The sequence below is a fragment of the Papio anubis genome, chromosome 19, assembly GCF_008728515.1.
Source record: "Papio anubis isolate 15944 chromosome 19, Panubis1.0, whole genome shotgun sequence".
NCBI lineage: Eukaryota > Metazoa > Chordata > Mammalia > Primates > Cercopithecidae > Papio > Papio anubis.
The window spans coordinates 49510169-49529910 of NC_044994.1; the positions used below are offsets into that span (position 1 = coordinate 49510169).

The 19742-nt window shown below is 37.8% G+C and overlaps 1 protein-coding gene across 4 annotated transcripts in view; it reads left to right on the top strand.

Moving 5' to 3' along the window:
- WDR7 (WD repeat domain 7) overlaps nucleotides 1–19742 on the top strand; it is a 405254-nt gene that overhangs the window by 376137 nt on the left and 9375 nt on the right. The window lies entirely within an intron of this gene.

Below are 19742 nucleotides of genomic sequence, written 5' to 3' on the forward strand. Positions count from 1 at the left end.
TATTTAATTTCCTGTTTTTCTTAATAAAGAAGGTGTCAATTAAGCATGATATAAAAATATTGATTTTTTTCTGCCTTCATTGAATATTATTTTTGTTTCCTCTGCCCCTTTGTTGGGTTATTTTAGCTATGTGTACTGTATTCTGTAAAAAGATTTATTTTTTCTAGTGGGCCATAATCATTTTGTTTTTTAGTGGTTTTGTAATCTATTTTTGGAAGAGAATTTGCTCATTGAACATTTGTAAGCTCAAACAGCAGCTACTTAACTGATTACTCTCTACTCACAAGCCTTCAGAGAAGAGGAAAGCCCTTTTGAAACTCTGCAGTGATGCACACAGGAAGTGCATGATTGTATCATTTTCTTATAGTTTGGTTGTTATTCTAGAAAATGTTCAAAAGCTTCCTTCTTGTAAAAGCTAGACTGTCAATTCCTGGACTGTGCTGTTTATTAAATGTAGATCTTAACACATTTCTGGTGTAGAATCTTTAGCGTAGAAGTTTGAATCTGTAGATTCTGGAATGTTAAAAATATTTCTCTAAATTATTTAGCTTTTCAGTTGAATATAAATATTAGTGGACAGTAAGAGATGTAAATGTAGGGCCATGCACAGTGAATCCCAGCACTTTAGGAGACCAACATGTGAGGATCAGTTGAGCCCAGGAGTTGGAGACCAGCCTGGACAACATAGTGTGAGACCATGAGACTCCCATCTCTACAAAACGGAGAGAGATGTAAGTTTATGTTTAGGGCTCAAAAATAAAAACATTAAGAACGGTTTGGACAAGCAATCCTGAATCAACAGCTAGTAATATAAATTAAGCAAAAATGTATAGCTTGTATTTTTTTAAAAAAAAAGAAATATCACTTGTGGCATACAAATCTACTAGAGAGTGATGAACAAGAATTCAAAGAAAAGAACACTTTCAGCAGATTTACAGGAAAGGCATCCTTACTGAGAAATGGTAGGTTGTGGTTAAGTTTCCCCAAGGGAAATTGTGGGAGCACTGTCGGTTGAGACCTGATGGGAAACTCGAAATGCATTCTGGGGAACAGCCTTAGCCTTGTGCTCTCAATAGTGAGCCTTTTGCATATTCATTTCTCAGTGGGTCCAGGCAGGAGCAACAAAAGCTCCTACAACTCGCTCTTTACTGATGTATCTATTTTTCTATGCATGTGGCATAGGTAACTACCTTAAAGAGGTAAAATACACATAAAATAACTTCACTTGTTTTAAGTGCACAGTTGGATGAGTGATAGCAAACGTATGCAACCATGTCACCACCACCATAATCAGGATAAGAACATATCCTTCTTATCCTGTTACCCAAAAAGTGTCCTTCTGCCCCTTTGCAGTCAGTCCTCTTCCCCTGACAATCACCAATCTTTCTGGCACTGTGATTTTTGCCTGATTAAGAATTTTATATAGATGGAAGCATACAGCATGTAATTTTTTGTGTCTAGCTTATTTCACTTAGCATCACGTTTATGTTCATCTGCCTAAACTGTATTTCAATCTGTTTCCTTACTAAGAACTAATATTAAATTTCTGGATATAGAATCCCAAATATGAACCCTAACTAGAAAACTGGGCCCATCTATACTGGAACCTAAATTTTTAATCACATTAAATAAAGGAAAAGCAAAATACCTGTGATTAGAGCAGTCATTACTTTTGGAGTTTATGTGTATACCTTATTATTGTTTGTTCTCATTTTTACTCCCTTTGTTTTACCCCTCCTGAGGTGCTTTCTATAATAGCATTTTTTTTTTTAATAAAAGGAAAAATTGTTTTGGTCTTCAGCATTTTGTGATAATTTCATAGTGTCTATGATAATGTGCTATTCCCTGAGTTGTCTCGAATCCAGACAGAAATCTTTGGGTCAGAAAATGCTTACATAAAAAAATTAGTTAAACATAACTTAAACCTATATGTGACTGTGCTATAATTTTCTTTATTGATATGAACATATCTATAGTACAAATACATTATCTAAATGAATACCTATTTTGCATCCTAGAAAAATGTAAACTGTGCATTGAAAACAATTATCATAAAAAGTAGGACAGGAGTTAGTTATTTCTGTAGTCAGGCTTTAGCTGGATACATTTTTGTTAAGTATCCAAGAATGTTTTCTACACTGTGTCTCTGAATTACTGTTTATTGCATCCTACACCTAATCTAATTAGACCTACACCTACATCTAATTAGAAAAATAGATTGAAGAGGATATAAGAAGCTATTCTATAAGCAAAAAGAGACTAAGAAAGTGAGATAACTTATTGGCTGTCACATTTAGTGATGTAATATTTAGAATATATAATCATGTCTTTTACAAACATGTGTAAAATGTTCTGTAACACTTGAATGGCTGCAGCTGTCGGCTCATTTTTTCTGGATTAAGTTTGGTCAAGAAAGAAACTGCCTCATTTCTAGTTGTCATTTGCCCAGGAAGTAAAAGCAAAATTGTAATGAGGGAATCACAGCAGGAGAGCCTCCTAACAAATGAGAGGCATATATTGACTGGCAGCCAGCATGCCATTTCAGTGATAAATGTATTTTTATACACTGCTGTTCAAGGTCACTGTTGTCCTTGAGTGTGCAGCCATCAAAAGTCATGCAATTCACATTCTAAACAGTTCTAATAATCAGTGCAAAGATGCCTGACTTAAAAAATGCGTTATTAATTTTATACATCATTTATGTAAATTACACATCTTGATATTTCACTGCAATTTTATCTTGCTATTGTTGAAAATTGTTGAGAAATCAAAGAAGATGTAAATGTATGAGACATTTGTGAGATGTATTGGTATAGATTTATTACAGTGTTCACAGAAGCCAAACTTGAACATGGATGAACTTCAGTAATTAACCCTTCTGTGTTTTGTGCTTCTTCAGTGTTTAAAATTCATAAAGAACTTTTATAACCTAAGCATTCTGAAACAAAACTATTATCAATTTAAGACTAATGCTGTGTTTGAAATAGAATTTATACAAAAAAAATACAAAAAAGGACATTTTGCTGTTAGATCTGCCTCAACCCAAAGGAAATGTTACTTTTTGACATGCTAGTTAACCCTTTGAAAAGCACTCTCTAATTACTCAGAGAGAGTGATCTAGTTATTCACCATTTTATTACTCAAAACTCAAACACACTTTCTAAATAAAGAATGAACAAAACCATGTTGTTACTCAGGTTTTTGATCCCCATAAATAGCAAATGTTCAGAAATTAGTATGAAATAGCTGTCTTTTCAAAGTTAAATTATATGCAAAATGTAATGATTTCTATCACACGAAATCTTTCAGCAAATATTTTTTAAAATATTATGATTGTTGGATTTAAGAATCCTTACGTTAAATACGTGTTCACGTGCATATTCACAGAAAATCACGGGGCCCTTTCTGGTCTTCAGACTGATTTGCCATCTACGCTTATCTGATTCCACTTCATTCCTCTCACTGTAAATGTGGATCATTCTGGAGGGCTTGTTGTGTGTTTATTGTTCCCCTACAAGCTATACTCTCTTTCCTTTAGGCTTTTGAATGTAGTATTCCGTCCGCATGGAGGGTGCGTGTTATATTATACCCTTCACATTATATGTATGTTATATCATTCCATCCACATTATATTATACCCTCCACGTGTGTGTTTGTGGGTGCACCTATATAATCATTCATACCCAGAAAATCTCCAAGGTTTCTCACCTGGCCTATACAATAATCCCGTAATTTAACCTCTACCTGAAGGTATGGGTGTAGGAGGAGGTAAATGAATGTCTCCCTGATTTTAGCTTAGAGCTTTGGATGAATCTAATACCTAGGAGCTCCAGATAGGTAATCTCCTACTTCCGTCTGACATCCCACACACACTACCCTGGCCTAGTACCACACATATGTTCCCCCTGTATATCCAGAGATGTTAGAAGTTGTGTGTCTCTGGTGTCTACAGTAGACAATTAGGTTCCTTGGGTCTGGCTTAGACCTTGAAATGCTTCCCCTCATAGAAACTATTATAAATAGTGCTTAGGAGATTGAACTGGCACTATAAATTCTGAAACATTAAGAATTCTCTTGGCTTTTGGAAGCTGGCCCAGAAATCTGTTTGTTGCATTGTTCCTGTAGATAAATGTGTTCAGAGTTCCGAACAACTGAATTCCAAACAAACTTTAGGACCTCTCATTTGATGGCTGCCCATGTGGAAACACTGCAACGTACTGCACGTAAAAATGTCACTAGCAGGTCATTTTAAAAATTACCACATTGCACATGGACTAGTGAGGAGTGACACAGTAAATATACAGAACTACAAATAGAAGGATTTCTTGTATTTAAAGTTATATTAATTATCGGTATTTTAAAAATCAAAACAGTTCTTACGGTTTCACTCTTTTTTAACTTTGCGTGTAGAATTTGCCTTTCAGGGAGCCCATTATGACATTGAGTTCTGAGTTTTTCATAGCTGGAACAGGAAGTATGAGTCAGAATTCTCAGTGAATTCTAAACTTTCCAAAGATGAAACCCATAAATGGCATTTGTAGTTCTGTATAAACTCGTACTCACACCTTGAGTTGAAGGCCTGTAGTGTATTTAAGGAGTACTCTTAGGTTTCCGGGTTGACTTCCTTTGTAATTTAGCCTTTGGCGAAGCAGTTATAAGCTCTGACACCTGAACAGTCATAAATTAAAAATCTGTAAATACAAGTATTTTATAATACCATGTCAGGCATCTTAATGTACAATGCTGTATCTAACCACTAATCTCAATTGACTGTTAAATGGAAATGTTTAGCATAAAACTATTATCATATTATAAAAAACCGTTTAAAAAAATGATGTCCTTATCATTTCCAAACTATAAAAGCAACTAAATATGTGTTAAATAATGTTTCTTTGTTAATAACCTTCATTTAAAAAAAAAAAAAAAGCAGAAGCACACTTTTGGAGAGCATGCATTTACCGTATAATATTACACTTACTACGTAATGTTATAATCTTAATTTTAACATCTAAAGTGATGTGGCAACTATGACTCTCATCTCTGAGCAAGTAAAATACTTTTATGGAAAAGTAAAATAGTGCATAGGAGTATGAAATTGTTTATACCAGGAAAAACTGATAAACTTTAAGATTTCAAAGACACGCTAATATGAAATCTGGAAGACTGTAAGCCAGTGACTTATGGTGGTTCCTCTAAGGGATGGCATTTGACGAGTAAGTATACTTGGGTAGGGTTTTCAGTTTTATTATAAGTACCCCAAAAATGGTGGTACTACAGGTAATTTTTAGTTTCCTTTTTTATATTTTTCCCTGCGTTTTTCAAAGAAAAAAAATTAAATCAGGAGTGTCTTATCTTTTTACTTTCCTGGGCCACATTGGAAGAAGAATTATTTGGTCCACACATAAAATATACTGACACTAATGATAGCTTATGAGCTAAAAACAAAATATCTCATCTTTTAAGAAAGTTTATGAATTTGTGTTGGGCCACATTCAAAGCCATCCTGGGCCGCATGTGGCCCATAGACCACAGGTTGGACAACTTGATCTAAATAAAAACTATGCTTCTACTAAAAATTATTTTTGCTAATGCAAAGTTCGTATATAAAGTCTATTAAGCCTCAGAAGTGTGTCAAAACTATCTTCTCATACACTTATTCCAAAAGGAAAATATTATATCAAATGGAAAGCTTCTGGTTGAGTTTTAGATTTTTTTTCTTAAAAGTGAATAAAGTTAGTATGCATAGTATTAAAGAATGCCCTTAATGGCATCTGTAATAAGGCATAGAATGTTATTTTAAGGCACATGCCTGTGGCTCATATGCATGATAGTAATTATGAGCAGATTACTAACGAAGTGCATTCTGTGTTATAAACAGAGAGCATCACAGGATTCACATCTGCTTGGAAAGAACCTAAGTTAAAACATCAAAGCAGGTTTTGGGTTTTTTTTCGTAAAGATTGTAATTATTTAGATAGCTCGTCAGTGGTAGTGCAACAAGTGGGCTTGTGTTATTGATTTTCACCTGTATTACCACAACATTTTCCATTGACAAATATTAATTGCTTATTAAGTACTAAAGAGTTTGATGGTCCAAATATTGAATTTTGTAATGAATTGGCCTTTTAGTTTGCTCATGATTAAGCAGTATGATTGCATTAAAGATACAAAGGTTTAAGCCAATATATCTCCCACTTTAAGAACATTAAATAGATATTCCTCTAAAATTTAATTTTAGTGATTGGATATTTAATTCACTTTCCCTTGCATTCAGGTAAATTATCTTTGGCCAAACTATAGGGAATGCTTATGTAAATATGAATTGTGTGGCTGTAATTAGTAGTAAAGTATCCAGCATTTTTTGCATTGATTTTAGTTTATGAATACAGAGAATAATTGAAATTTGTATCAAAACCAAATTGGTGATTATCATCACTAATGTAGATTTTTTTAAGTCATTAATTTGGTTAATTTTTTTTATGGCTGAGAAGAATCTGCACATCTAAGTGAGCAACCAGTACATATGTGTGTATATATGTTTACAGTACATCCATAAATATATACAAGTTCCAGTTTAATTCCTTTTTGTTATCTTTCCCAACTTTTAATAGTATATTTTTCTTTTTATAATTATACTTGGAGAAATCTTAAGTATATTATACATTGGGCTTTCTAAAACATAATTTGTGGATAGCTGATGAAATTTAAACAAAGTTAAAATTAGAGAAATTAGACTGTCAGTTTTGAGTTGGCAAATATTGGTAGATTAAAATGTTAAATTTAATTCAAATACGTTTTTGACTCCAGAAATTTGACTTTTTAATAATTGATTTTTCTGATCACTGAGTCAGATAATTACTACTTGATAAAGGGTTATCATTTAAAAGTTAAAATACTATCAACCTTCAAAGCAATTTTGTTATTAAGTACATTCCTTTATCACAAAATCCTCTTTTAAAGGTGATATGTACATTGGGGACCACCTTGAAATATTTAATTTACAAATAAAATGTTAGATAAAATATTATATTTCAGGTCTACAATATGTAAAATGAGCCCAGGTCTGTCTTTTCTGCTCACCCCTTGTGCTGCTAATGTCGCCTGTCGTTTTTATCCTCTTCCTTTTGGTCTTTTCACTCTATCTGCTCTTCATGGATTTTCTCAACCATTTACATTGGATCTTTTAACAAACATTCCTGGAGAAGCTGCTGTGTAGCAGGAACAGGGCTGAGTGCAGGGTCTATGCCTTCCACATCTCTCTATGTGCTGATTCCTCCCAAATCTGCCTTTCTTTTCATCAACCTGTTCCTAAGCTCCCAATTCATCTTCCTCACTTTCTAACAGATTTCTATATGCTCAGCCCCTCCACCTGAATTCCCACACTGAGCTCATTATTTCCCCTGACACCTTCCCACCTCTCCCTATCCCCCGCACCCGCCCCAGGGTCTTCTTTCCTTTGTGCCTTCCCTGTCCAGGTCGCAGCAGCACCACCTGCCCCGCTTGCCCTCTCCTTCCTGTCCATGCCCACTTCCTCATTCAGCTCCCCATTTCTCTGCTACGTTTGCTTCCCAACCAGTCCTTCTTCCTTTCTGTTTCTCTCTTCTCCACCCTTTGCAGAATGTTCTTAAAACTAGTCTGATCTGACCATTCTCATATTTAAAAACTACGGAAAACTCCCTTTTGACTATTAAATATGTCCACATTTCTTGACACCACAAGAAGGCAGCTTATAGCCTGGCCATAGCTGCTTTTCTGCTTCATTTTCAAGCCTGCCTCTCTCCACCTCTCCTCGCTGCCTGGTGCTCCCCTAGGCAGAGTGACACAGGAGTGCTGGCCGTTTTCTTGGACCCCTCTGAAGTCTTCACTTGGCACATGTCTGCTTAGACTCATCTCTTTTTCTTCTCACCAACTTCTGGTGGTCCTTTAGAGCTCAGTTCAAATACAACCTTCTCTCTGCACCTTTTTCTGACATCTCCTGCCGCTGCACAGAAACTACTGTCTCCTCGTCTGTGTTTCCGTGACATCTTCTGCACATCTCTATTACGCTATTGATTGCACCATACCATAGTCTCTTACTGTCAACCTGTTGGTCTCCCATTCCTAGATTCATGGGCAGAGGTCCTATCTCATCTTTATACTCTGATACCTTGCACAGGACCTAAAACAAAAGTCTCGATAAATATTTTTAACTACATTTTCCTAAAACTATTTTAGAAAATATAGTTTTTCCTAAAAATCATATTTTTTAGGAAAGGTAGGCAAGACAGATAATATTATTTTACAAATAAGCAAATCAGAAAATTGTTCCTGTTCATAAAACCAGCAAAGACAAATCTTAATCCACTACATGAAAGTGGATAGTCTAAGTATAAGTCAGAGGACTGACAAGTAATGTCAGTGTTATTTTGCCACAGTAATTACTCTGGGAGATTTGCAAATGCAATTGCTATATGAAAAAAAATACATACAATATTGCATATTTTATGAATATTATGATTTTAATAGTAAGAAAAATGTTGGATGTTATATCAAAAGTAAAAAGTTAATTTTATCTTTTTGTAACTTGGTATTTCTTTTCTTTAAATTATATTTTTATTGTATTTATTTTGAACAATACAGTTGTTTTACTATTAAAGTTGTATTGGGAAAAGTAAAAATGTGAAAGGAGCTTTAAGTTAGAAGGTATTCATTCTAGATCAGTCTCTAATAAGTCACCATCAAGGGAATTCATTTTTTTTTTTATTTCAATAGGTTTTGGGGGAACAGCTGGTGTTTGGTTACATGACTAAATAACTTGGAATTTCTTAACAAAAGAAATGAACCTTGTAATGCAGAACAACATGAATTAGGTTATGTTCCAGACTAATCAGATTTTCTATTTTAATAAGTGGAAGAGGCATAATAAACTACACATAAAAGTGTAAAATTTCTAAACCTGTAATGTGTCCTATTGATACGTTCTATCATTATCCAAAATAAACATGAATTCAAAGGTGTGGTAATGTTGAATTCATATAGGTATGAATTTTAGAATTTTATGTCATAATTTAACACTTTCAAGTTATTTCTCTTTTTGGAATGGTGAAAATGTTAAATACTTTTGCAACATAATTTTGAAAAATATAAATTCTCTAGCTTTAGTATAACCTACATCAGACAATTTTGTGTCACCAGGCGCTATACCAGGCAAAGGAGAGGTGACAAAGGAGAGGGAACACGTGTGAAGGTCCTGACCTACTGCTCTTAACCAAACCGTCTTCCATTAACCATAACCCAAATGAAAACCCACGAAAATGCCAAGTCCCATCATGACGGACATTTACTTAGGAATGTGATTGCTGTCCGGCGAGTTAGTGTGTATGGGGGTCTGCTGAAGTCCTGCCATGTAAAGGCCTGAAATGTCTAGAGAGGGTGGAGGTAATCAAGACCATTCATGCTGCTAAGGAACTCCATGTGGAAGCAGGCGGGGAGGGATTTATTTTCGTAGCACAGTATAAGACTTCTAGCATGTGTTCAAATAGTTTTATATTAGAAACACTGAAAAAAACATTTAGCTTTTGGGTTTGCCCGAATCTGAAGAAAACATTTTGTGTGACTTTTTAAGCATATGCAAGTAAAACTTTAATAAATATTTCATGTGAGCAGTGTAAATATTTGATAATTTATTCATTATTCTTTTATTTAAAACTGAACCACGTTTATCTAAATTATATTAGTATTCAGCAGTAGAGTATCCATGAATCATCTTTAAGTATGGCTCTATAATTATATTTTTAAATGTTAAATTATATCAAAACGTTATGTTTTCATTTATGTCTTTAGGCTTTTTTAATCATTATTGAGTCTAAAAGTTGTACAGTACAAACATACTGCTGTCATTTTATTAGCCAAAAATTGGTGGTGATCATATAATATATTAACTTGTGATGTTTGGGATTTTTAGCAAACCTAATTTTCAAAGTATGATTCTATATAATTAATCATTTCAACATGCAAAGAAAAGACATATCAATTCCGTATAATTTAATTGGATATTCTATTGTTACTTTGTCCTGGAAATATTGGGCCTAATAAATCAGAAGAACAGGGAAGAGCAAGGCTAGTTCCTGATTGTCTGCGGCAAGAAAAGGGGAAAGAGGGGCTTAGACATTAATAGGTGAATTAATGTCTAATTGACGGAGAACTTTTCTTTGAATCTGAAAGTTTCCCAGTTAAATCGAAGGGAAAATACTCCTAAAATCAGTACCTATTTTTTAGAGTTTGCTGTGTGATGATTACAACATTTTAAGTTTTAAGTTTGGTAAACAACAATTGGCTTAAATGTTTATTCTCTATTTTTCCGTTCATAAAACTTCCTTTTAAAAATAATTTTGATAATTTATCATGGATCTTAGTGAAAATATAAGCCTCAATACCATAAAAAACTTATTAGGAATGTCAAAATTACAATAATACAATAGTTTTGAGCATGTATTTTGATTCTCACTATTCCTAGATAAGGGTGTCGTGTGTATATATGTGTATATGCACATGCATGTTGATATATAACCCCCTACAGAAGAAATATTGAAAACTATTGCTTGTGTCATAAGGATTGTCAATATGTAGATATTGAAAAGCTTTAATTCATCAATGTCAGCTTGTCCTCGAATGACATATAAGTAACTTTTAGTAACTGAAACTGTGCAGTAAACACTGAAGCTATTTTTAAGGAATAAAGAGAGCCTGTTTAGGCATTATATCTTACAATAAAACTGAAGATAGCTCACTTTATTATATTTATCCTTAAATCTATTTTCCATTAAGATGTTAAAATGATATCAAGTCTGCTTGTTTTTCCCTCTGAATATATATTATTTTCAATTGGATGGTGATAGAAAATAATTCATTGAATAGTTTCAATACCTTGGCTTGGAAAATGCCAAAACAGGTTGAGTTTATAACATAAAGTTGGCATAATGTGAATAAAAAGCATTGCCTCAGCCCTCCATCAAGAAAAGAAATTATAGAGATTAACAACCTGTTTTCAACTCTCAAATCTCTGTTCAAAATCTGTAGAACCGCCAAAGGGCAGCATCTAGACTTACGTGCTTAGACTGTAGGAGATAGTACACCCAGTAAGAAAAGTTGAGCTCTTTTCAATACTAGAGAGTTTTAGGATTGCATTTACCATGTACTTCCATTTTGGTCAATATTTTTAGTTTTTATAGTTTGGGTCCCAAGTGAGAAAGAAACAGGTTCCTAACTCTAATTATCCTTTCTTTAAAAAGTGCTTATTTATGGTCCTTGTAGGAAGGTATTGCCTCTTTGGGGTACAGACAAGCTGATAGGAGGGTGAAAGCCTTCAGGCACTGAGGACCAGGGAGGGAGGCTGCTGGTGAGAGAGATGGGGCCACCATCTCTGTAATCTGGCCTGGGCGTCTGGGGGAATCAACACAGGTACCTTCCTCCTTCTTAGCCAGTGAAGAAGGCCGGGACAACTCTGTTTTAAGAGGTTTAAACTCCTGGAGGTGGGTCAAATAAAAGAGTGTTTCTTCACCCTCACTGTGGCAGTGGGCCAGTGGACCCTGCCTCACCCCACACGGAGGCAAGACTCCACTGGGAAAATGGGCTTCCTATGTCCCGGGCGGTGCTGTCCTCCCAGCCGTCCTCACAGGGATGGCAGGGCAGGGGAGATTGCCGTGGACCAGGACAGCACCAGGATAGGAAGGGAGGTTGGGCTAATCCAGGGACCTTCCTGTGTATGTGGAAGCCACCTCCCTGCCACATGGGGTTGGGAGTCTAGGGGTTCTGTGAGGTCCCCTGAAATTCAGAAGGGTCTGCAAGGTGGGCTGGCTGACTGTTGCCTGTCCGGAACGAGGGGACGGACAGTTCCCCTTGGCAAGCCCCAGCACCACCACAAGCTCTTGCTTCCAAGCAGCCCTGCTGTAGCTGCCTGGGCTGGGGCTGCACCCAGCCTCCAAGCACCACCAGACATCACTCAAGGTCTTTGTTATTTGGTGTGGCAAAGTCACTTATAAGTGTTAGTGTGTAACATACATAAGACTTTCTCAGCTGTAGGAAAGTCAAGCTACGGAAATTGAAGATCCAGCAGTTCATAGCTTTCTCTTATCTGGTATTCTGTGAGGCAGCAGACTCTGGCACCAGACTGCCTGGATTCTAACCCAAACAAGTTATCGCACCTCCCTGTGCCTCGGTCCCCTCATCTATGAAGTGGGGAATAACATAGTCTGCTTATCTCATTGGGTTGATATGTAAAGATGAAGAAGTTTATGTGAAAGTATCTGGAACAGCACCTGGCATATCATACATGCTACAAAAGTTTACCTTCTTAGTGTACTTTTTGGATTCTCTATAGCAGCAGTCCCCAATCTTTTTGGCAGCAGGGACCAGTTTCATGGAAGACAAGTTTTCCATGGACCTGAGTGGGATGGATGGTTTTGTGATGAAACTGTTCCTCCTCAGATCATCAGACATTAGTTAGATTCTCATAAGGAGTGCACAACCTAGATTCCTCACATGCACAGTTCACAATAGGGTTTGTACACCCATGAGAATCTAATACTGCCACTGACCTGACAGAAGGCAGAGGCTTGCTTACCTGTCACGCACCCTCCCTCCTGCTCTGTGGCCTGGTTCCCAACAGGCCACGTGCCAGTACCAGTCCATGGTCCAGGGGTTGAGGACCCCTGTTCTGTGGTATAGCATAATAGTGCATGTTTACCTTCTATGTACAATTTTAACATTTATTTCAAGGATGACAACAGCTGTTTTATACTTGACCCTTGCTAAATCCACTTTTTGTATTAAAGTATTAAGTTATATGATGCAATTTTATCAAGACCCAATGGTGAGACAGAAACTAACCTCTTTAAGCACCCAGGTGATATGATGTAAGTGTTGAGAATTAGTAAATTGGAGAAGAGAGAAATAGAAGAGAGTTAATGAGCAATAAATGAATGGGAGTACATGTTTAATGAAAATAAACAGGGTGCAAAATGAGTACTGATGTCTTCTGGAAAGTGGTAGAAGAGGCTTTAGAGCAGGGGCTAATCATCTGGGTTTTTGTCAGTGGATGCCTCTCGAGATGTTTCTGCACCCTCAAGACTCTGTCCATTGGCTGAGGTGTGCACATCTCACTCTCCTAAAGATAACTGGGAGCACGTCAAATGTCAGCCATCTGCATGCCAACAACTGTACAAGTTTTTCCTTTTCAAGGAGTTCTAGTAAATTATCTTTTAATGGTGATCATCAGCCACAATTGCCATTTTCTGATAAAATAAGCATATGCTGGCCAGGCTGCATAGTGTCATGAGAAACTGTAATGGCATCCGATCTCCTAATTCCAGTACTCAGTCTGGTTTGAAATTCCACATCTTGGCTGGGTACAGTGGCTCACGCCTATAATCTCAGCACTTTGGGAGGCCAAGGCAGGTGGATCACTTGGGGTCAGGAGTTCGAGACCAGCCTGGACAACATGGGGAAACCTTGTCTCCACTAAAAATACAAAAATTAGCCGGGCATCATGGCACGCATCTGTAATCCCAGCTGTTTGGAAGGCTGAGGCAGGAGAATCACTTGAACCTTGGAGGTGGAGGTCGCAGTGAGCCGAGATTGTGCCATTGCACTCTGCATTCCAACCTAGGTGACAGAGTAAGACTCCATGGAAGGAAGGAAGGGAGGGAGGGACGGACGGACGGAGGGACGGACGGAAGGAAGGAAGGAAGGAAGGAAGGAAGGAAGGAAGGAAGGAAGGAAGGAAGGAGAGAGAAGAAAAGAGAAGGGAGGGAAGGGAGACAAAAAAAGAAATTCCACATCTTGAGGCCAGGTGCTCACACCTGTAGTCCCAGCACTTTGAGAGGCTGAGGCGGGTGGATCACCTGAGGTCAGGAGTTTGAGAGCAGCCTGACCAACATGGAGAAACCCCGTCTCTACTAAAAATACAAAAAATTAGCCAGGTGGTTGGTGGGTGCCTGTAATCCCAGCTACTCGGGAGGCTGAGGGAGAAGAATTGCTTGAACCTGGGAGGCGAAGGTTGCAGGGAGGCAAAGGTTGCAGTGAGCCGAGACCGTGCCATTCCACTCCAGCCTGGGCAACAAGAGTGAAACCCTGTCAAAAAAAAAAAAAAAAAAGAAACTCCACATCATGAAATGTCGTTGAATAAGGTGACCTCTAAGATACCATCCAACTCTAAGATGTCTTGATTGGAAAGCTTGGAGAGAGTTTAAGGAAAAGCCACTGAAATTATTAAGAAGTTGAGAAATAAGACCCGAAAGGAAAGGTTATAGTTACTGGGATTTTTTTTTAATCCTAAAAACAAAAATTAGGTAAAAGAGGGGGGCAGATTGCTGCAACAGCCCTCGAGCCTTTAAAAGGCTGTCACACTAAGATTGGTCACCAGCTGTTCTCCATCTCTACTGAGGCCAGGACCAGAGGAAGCAAGCCTCAACTGCAGTGTTTTGGATTTAGATTTGATATAAGGAAAAATTTCCTGAAAGCACACATTGTTAAACACTGAAAAGGGTCCTCAGGGGAGATTTGGGAATCTTTCTCTGGAGCTATTTGAAAACAGAATAGATTTTCATGTCTGACCTGCTTCACCATAGCCCTGTCCACACACAGGACAGAATGGGTGACCTTTCAGTGTTCTTGGCAGCACCATGTGGTCTTAAGAGCCTATGCACAAAGAGACTTGAGAAGGCTTAGTTCATCGTGATAATTAAATTGGACTTGAGCCTTCTAATCGGCCATAGATGAGATTATCTATTTTTTAATGGTGTTATTATCTGCCTAAATTATTTGTTGAATCTATAATTTGTTTCCTTGAGCAGATGAACCTTAAATATCTAATAAAATTTTCGCAAATTGATTGCTTGGGAGAAAAGAAGGGGGGATTTTTTTTTTCCTTGAACATAATTAATTCTTAACTTTTGAACTCTTCTGAAATGGCTCTTTTTTGATGAGCCTTTCCCTTGCCTAACAGAGCTGTCAGTCAGAGCGATGTCTTTGTCTTCTCTCTACCTTGAGCAGTTACCTCCCTGCCAGCCAGCCAAGAAATCTACAGGCTCCCGTATTGGGATGTCAGAAAAGCATGCAAATCAGAGCCTGGTTCCCCCTCCTTAGCTGCCATTTTCTGACTTCAGCTGCTATTAATATGTGAGAGATACCAAACATACAATGAGTGCTACAAGCACCCGCTGCACCTCACTTGGCATTGCCGGGTATCATTATGTGGGAGCAGCACTGGGAAGATGTAGGTATTTGCAGGTCTTTGGTATTGCCTCTCCTTCTCAGAGTTCTTCCTCACTGGTGAGGCACTGACTGCCTTGAATTTCTGGCCTGTCTCACCTATTTCCTGCCTCCCTACACACACAGACACTTCATTCAGGCTCACCCTAAAGTCAGGGCATCTGCCATGCTTGTACCTCATGAAAACAAGCTTGTCCTGTTTGCCCTCTGCCAAAGCACATGCTAGGGAAAATGCCTCAGGTGAAGGCATAATTGTGCTTTTCGAGATTTCAGAGGCTATGTGCAGCCAAGTGGGGAGGACATATTTCGGCTCAGCAGACCTTTCAAGCACCCCTCAAATTGCAACTGCCTGACTTAATCTAAAGTCAGCCACGCTGCTTCCTGAAAAGCCCACAGCCACACGGGCCGCTACCCTCTCAGCCCCTCAAGACCTTGGGGGCCGTCAAGGTTCAGTCCATGCTCCTGCATTTTTCCAGTTTATGTTAGTAAATGTTATACAAAATACATGGGTCAGTACTTTATGAATCTTTCCCTTGTGCTGGCATTCATGATGGGGAAATCTTACCTACTTTTGGAAATCGTGTTTTCATAATTTATGTTAAAATTAAGAAAATGGTTTAGGTAGGATTTTGTGTTCCCCTTTAAAGAAAAAAATGATGAGACCTACAAATAAATATAAGATGTTCTCTTTCGTTTTATTCGACCTCAAAGTGGGTTGGTTTCAAGTCCCAAACTTGTCATTTGGAAGCTGACAGATCATGTGAAGAGCAGTTTTAAAGAGAATATTCTAGAAAGTCATGGCTTTTGTTGACACTAAATCATTTTAGAAATTCTTATTTCTGTTTCCTTCTCTGTGCAACTGGGTTAATTATTTTTCTTTGCAGAGCACATTGAAAATGTATGTTAAAAACTGTTGGGTGCATTAAGTATTGTTCATTATTCTGCTTCTCAGTTCCTTTTCTTTAATGAGAAAATGGGGTGGGAGTGTTTAACAGTTCAACACTCTATCTCCTGCTAGGAATAATTGTTTGATTTTTTTTTTAATTGTTCGTAGCACTTCCTGAATTTGATTAATTTCTTTATATTCCATTTCTGTCTTTTCAAGACAGCAATTTCTTTGACTGAAAATATAACAAGGCATGATACTCATTCGCATATAAAAAGTCTACCATACCTCTTTTTATGTTGAAACTTGTTGTTTTTTGGAAAATGTTCTTCAAGGTCCAGCATTTGAGACCCAAACCATCCAATCCGCCCCATCACAAAGCACTAACAAGTTCTCTGCAATCCTCACAGCTGCATCTCTAATGCCAGAGTAGCGGTTAAAGTCAATTCAGGTGGTGCCTGCACAGATCTTAGAAGTTCAGAGAATCTGAACAAAAGACAATGGCAACATTTCCATTATAGTGAGGGCTGAAGCACCTCTCAGGCTGAGATTGTAATGAACTCACCAGATGTACCAAGCCATTTAAAACAGCGAACTTCCCTGCACTGCTTGAGCGGTACTTGCTCTTACGAGACAGTAGGTCTGTCAGCTGCAGTCAGCACTCTGTGGTTTTTCTTTAGGTTGCTTTAAAAAGCCAGCCCTGTGGGGCATCTAGCAGCATCATGCTGTGTGCGCACGCGTGTGATGCATCATGCTGTGTGTGTGTGCATGTGTGTGTGATGTTCTGATCCAAGATGTAGTCCCCCTTTGTCCAAAGAAGACTTTAAAGAAAGTTAAACTCAGTATATGACAGGACTTCAACAAAAGTTAAAACGGAACAGTGATGAGTAAAATGAGTAGGAGGAAGTATTTATTACTCGATATATAGGATGAGCATAAATTTAGTTCTGAGTTTCCTGGCAGTAAAGCAAACCAGTGTTAGGTTATGTAATTATTGTTACATGATAAAAGAAAGCAACAAATTTATCTGGAAAGACAAACATTTTCCCAGCAGAAAATTCCAGGCTGAACTTATTTCCCAAGATCTTCTATGAGAGCCACTTAAATAACTGCTCAGTGTCTTCAGCTGACATAGAAGTACTCTTCACATGGATGTTTTAAATACTCGCCAGAGGAAGACAAAAAATGGAATATTTAGAGAAGACTGTTCTGAAGGAGCAAATATGGTCCCAGTGAGTCTGTTTTACTACTTTTACAAAAAGCTAACAGCTAGCCTCCAAGAAAGGGGTGTGAATGTGTCCATTGGGTTGTAACATCCTTTGGACCTGCTGGTTTATAGCCGGCTCACTGTTGCGTTCTCTAACTTACTGAAGCAACCTTCTGGTTGCCGATTAAGGAAGGATGCTAATCTGAAGGAGGAAGGCTTGGCATTCTGTTTTGAAATTGAAGAGCCCAATCTCCAGAAGGAGGTTCAATCCACCTCTTCACAGAGCCGGGCTTTGAGGGCTTTCAAGAAGGGCCAGTTTTTCTTAGAAGAAAAGTCTTCCCACAGTTTTAGATGGATATTGGGATCCCAGAGCATGGAAGAAACTTTGAATTTTGAATCAAATATTTGTAATAGAAAGGTTGCATTAAATGCCAGGAGGGACCAGGCAGGAAATAAGTGAGCTAGGCAGCCTGGTACACAGGTCTTCTTTTGTGTCAGTGCTGGGCTGGTGAAGTGAAGGGCACATGCTCAGGCTGAAATGCTCACCACCACTCAGCCCTGGCCGATGCTGCCACCTGTGAACAGAGGCCCAGTGTTGCCCGATCCTCCAGTTTTTCAGGAGAGGCTGGAAATCTTGATTTTACGTAACATCTGATCAATTAGAAAGATGGGCTGAAAAAAATTTCGTTTTTTTGCACTTTTGCAGGCCAAACCAAACACATCTATTATCTAATTTCAGCTTAAGGGTTTTGAGTTTGCAGCCTCTAAGTCAAGGCCTTACTGTCCTACTGTCTTTACCATAAAGTGGCCTCAGATTGGCCCAATATAATTTCAGACTTTTAGCAGAACTGAATCTTGATTATAAAAAATGGTTAAAAATGCTTTCCCAATGCGCTGATTAAACTGACCTAGTAAGTGGGAATGACCACTTTTTCTGATTTAATTGGTTAAAGGCTTTTTTCCTGCCTGAGTGATTCTCATTCCAGAATAGTTGATGTTAAGCTGGTTTCTCACAATAATTATTCAGCAAGTGCACTCCATTTCTTAAATTAGTACATTTATGGGCCAGCATCATGAGTAATCACATCTATTTAATCAAATGCCACAGTCTGAAGTCTGTGTTTATAGGCAACCTGGTATGCTACATGATGCTGATTCTGAGATGTGTGATTAGGCATAGTTTTGGAGAAGTGTTCATTTAATGGTGTACTCAAGTGGTTGAGTTATATGACTGTTTATATGTGTCTGGTCATCTCTAAGCAAGCAGGAGTAACAAAAATATTAAAAGTATTGAATTGTTATATGCCATGCATTGTACAGAACACTATGTATTACCTCATTTAACCTTTACAAAGCTCTTTGAGTTAGATATTATCATTATCATCATCATCGTTCCTACTTTACAAACATGGGTACTCTGAGATGTTAAGTGCCTTCAATAACTGGCCCTAGGTTCCACAGTTAGTATGTAGTGGAGCTCATATGCACACCCAGGACGTCTGGCTCACATCGTTGCTCTCTCCCTGCCCAGAGCCCAGTTCTGTACCAACATAAGTCTTTTTTTTGAGTGTTAGAAAACAAGTGTTATTTGGGGACACAACAGTCCCTTGAAAGTCTAATGACAAAAAAGGACAGAATGCAAAGGCAGCAAGGAATGTGCTTGTGTCTCTACCCCTGTTTTCCCTCTTCTTCCTCATCTTAGGCATTCAGATATGTAGTATGAAAAAATCTTCTGAAATGTACAGTACCTATGGGCCGAATCACATAACAAGCCTGATGCTCCCACTGAGACTCAGGGCTCACAATTCTTTATCAAAAATGACAACTGGAAGCAAACCTGTCCTGAATTTTCTTAGTTTAGGGGCACATATTTCCTATTCCTTTCTAGACAAAGGGAGGAGACCAACCTGCAGCTTGTAAGCCGGACTGAATATTGGTTAATGTGGCAGAGGTATGGTTTTTAATAGTTGAGTGCAGGGAGATTAATACAGTATTGCTAATTTGCTTAGTATCCAGTGTCTTCTGTAATTATTAATATCATCAGACTTGAGTACTGTTTTTATTAGGAGGGACCTTCTATCAAAGACCTAGTCTAAAATACAACTTCCTTTTTATTATTCATGGTTAAATCAATGATCGCTATTTGGCAGAGGTTCAAAACTATCCCTGTTAACTTGTTTTTAATGGTATTTGATTTATGTGTGTGCCCAAACCTCCCACATGTGTGTGGATGTATATTTACTAATTGCAGCTATATGCATTTAAATGCAGTGTTATTGCTAGAAAATGAAGCATAAAGCATGAGCAGTGTATAATTATTAAGGAGATGAAATTATAGCCTTTAGCTCCTTCCAGAACAGGGATTTTTATAACACAGCTTTGATTGTTCTTTTATTTCAG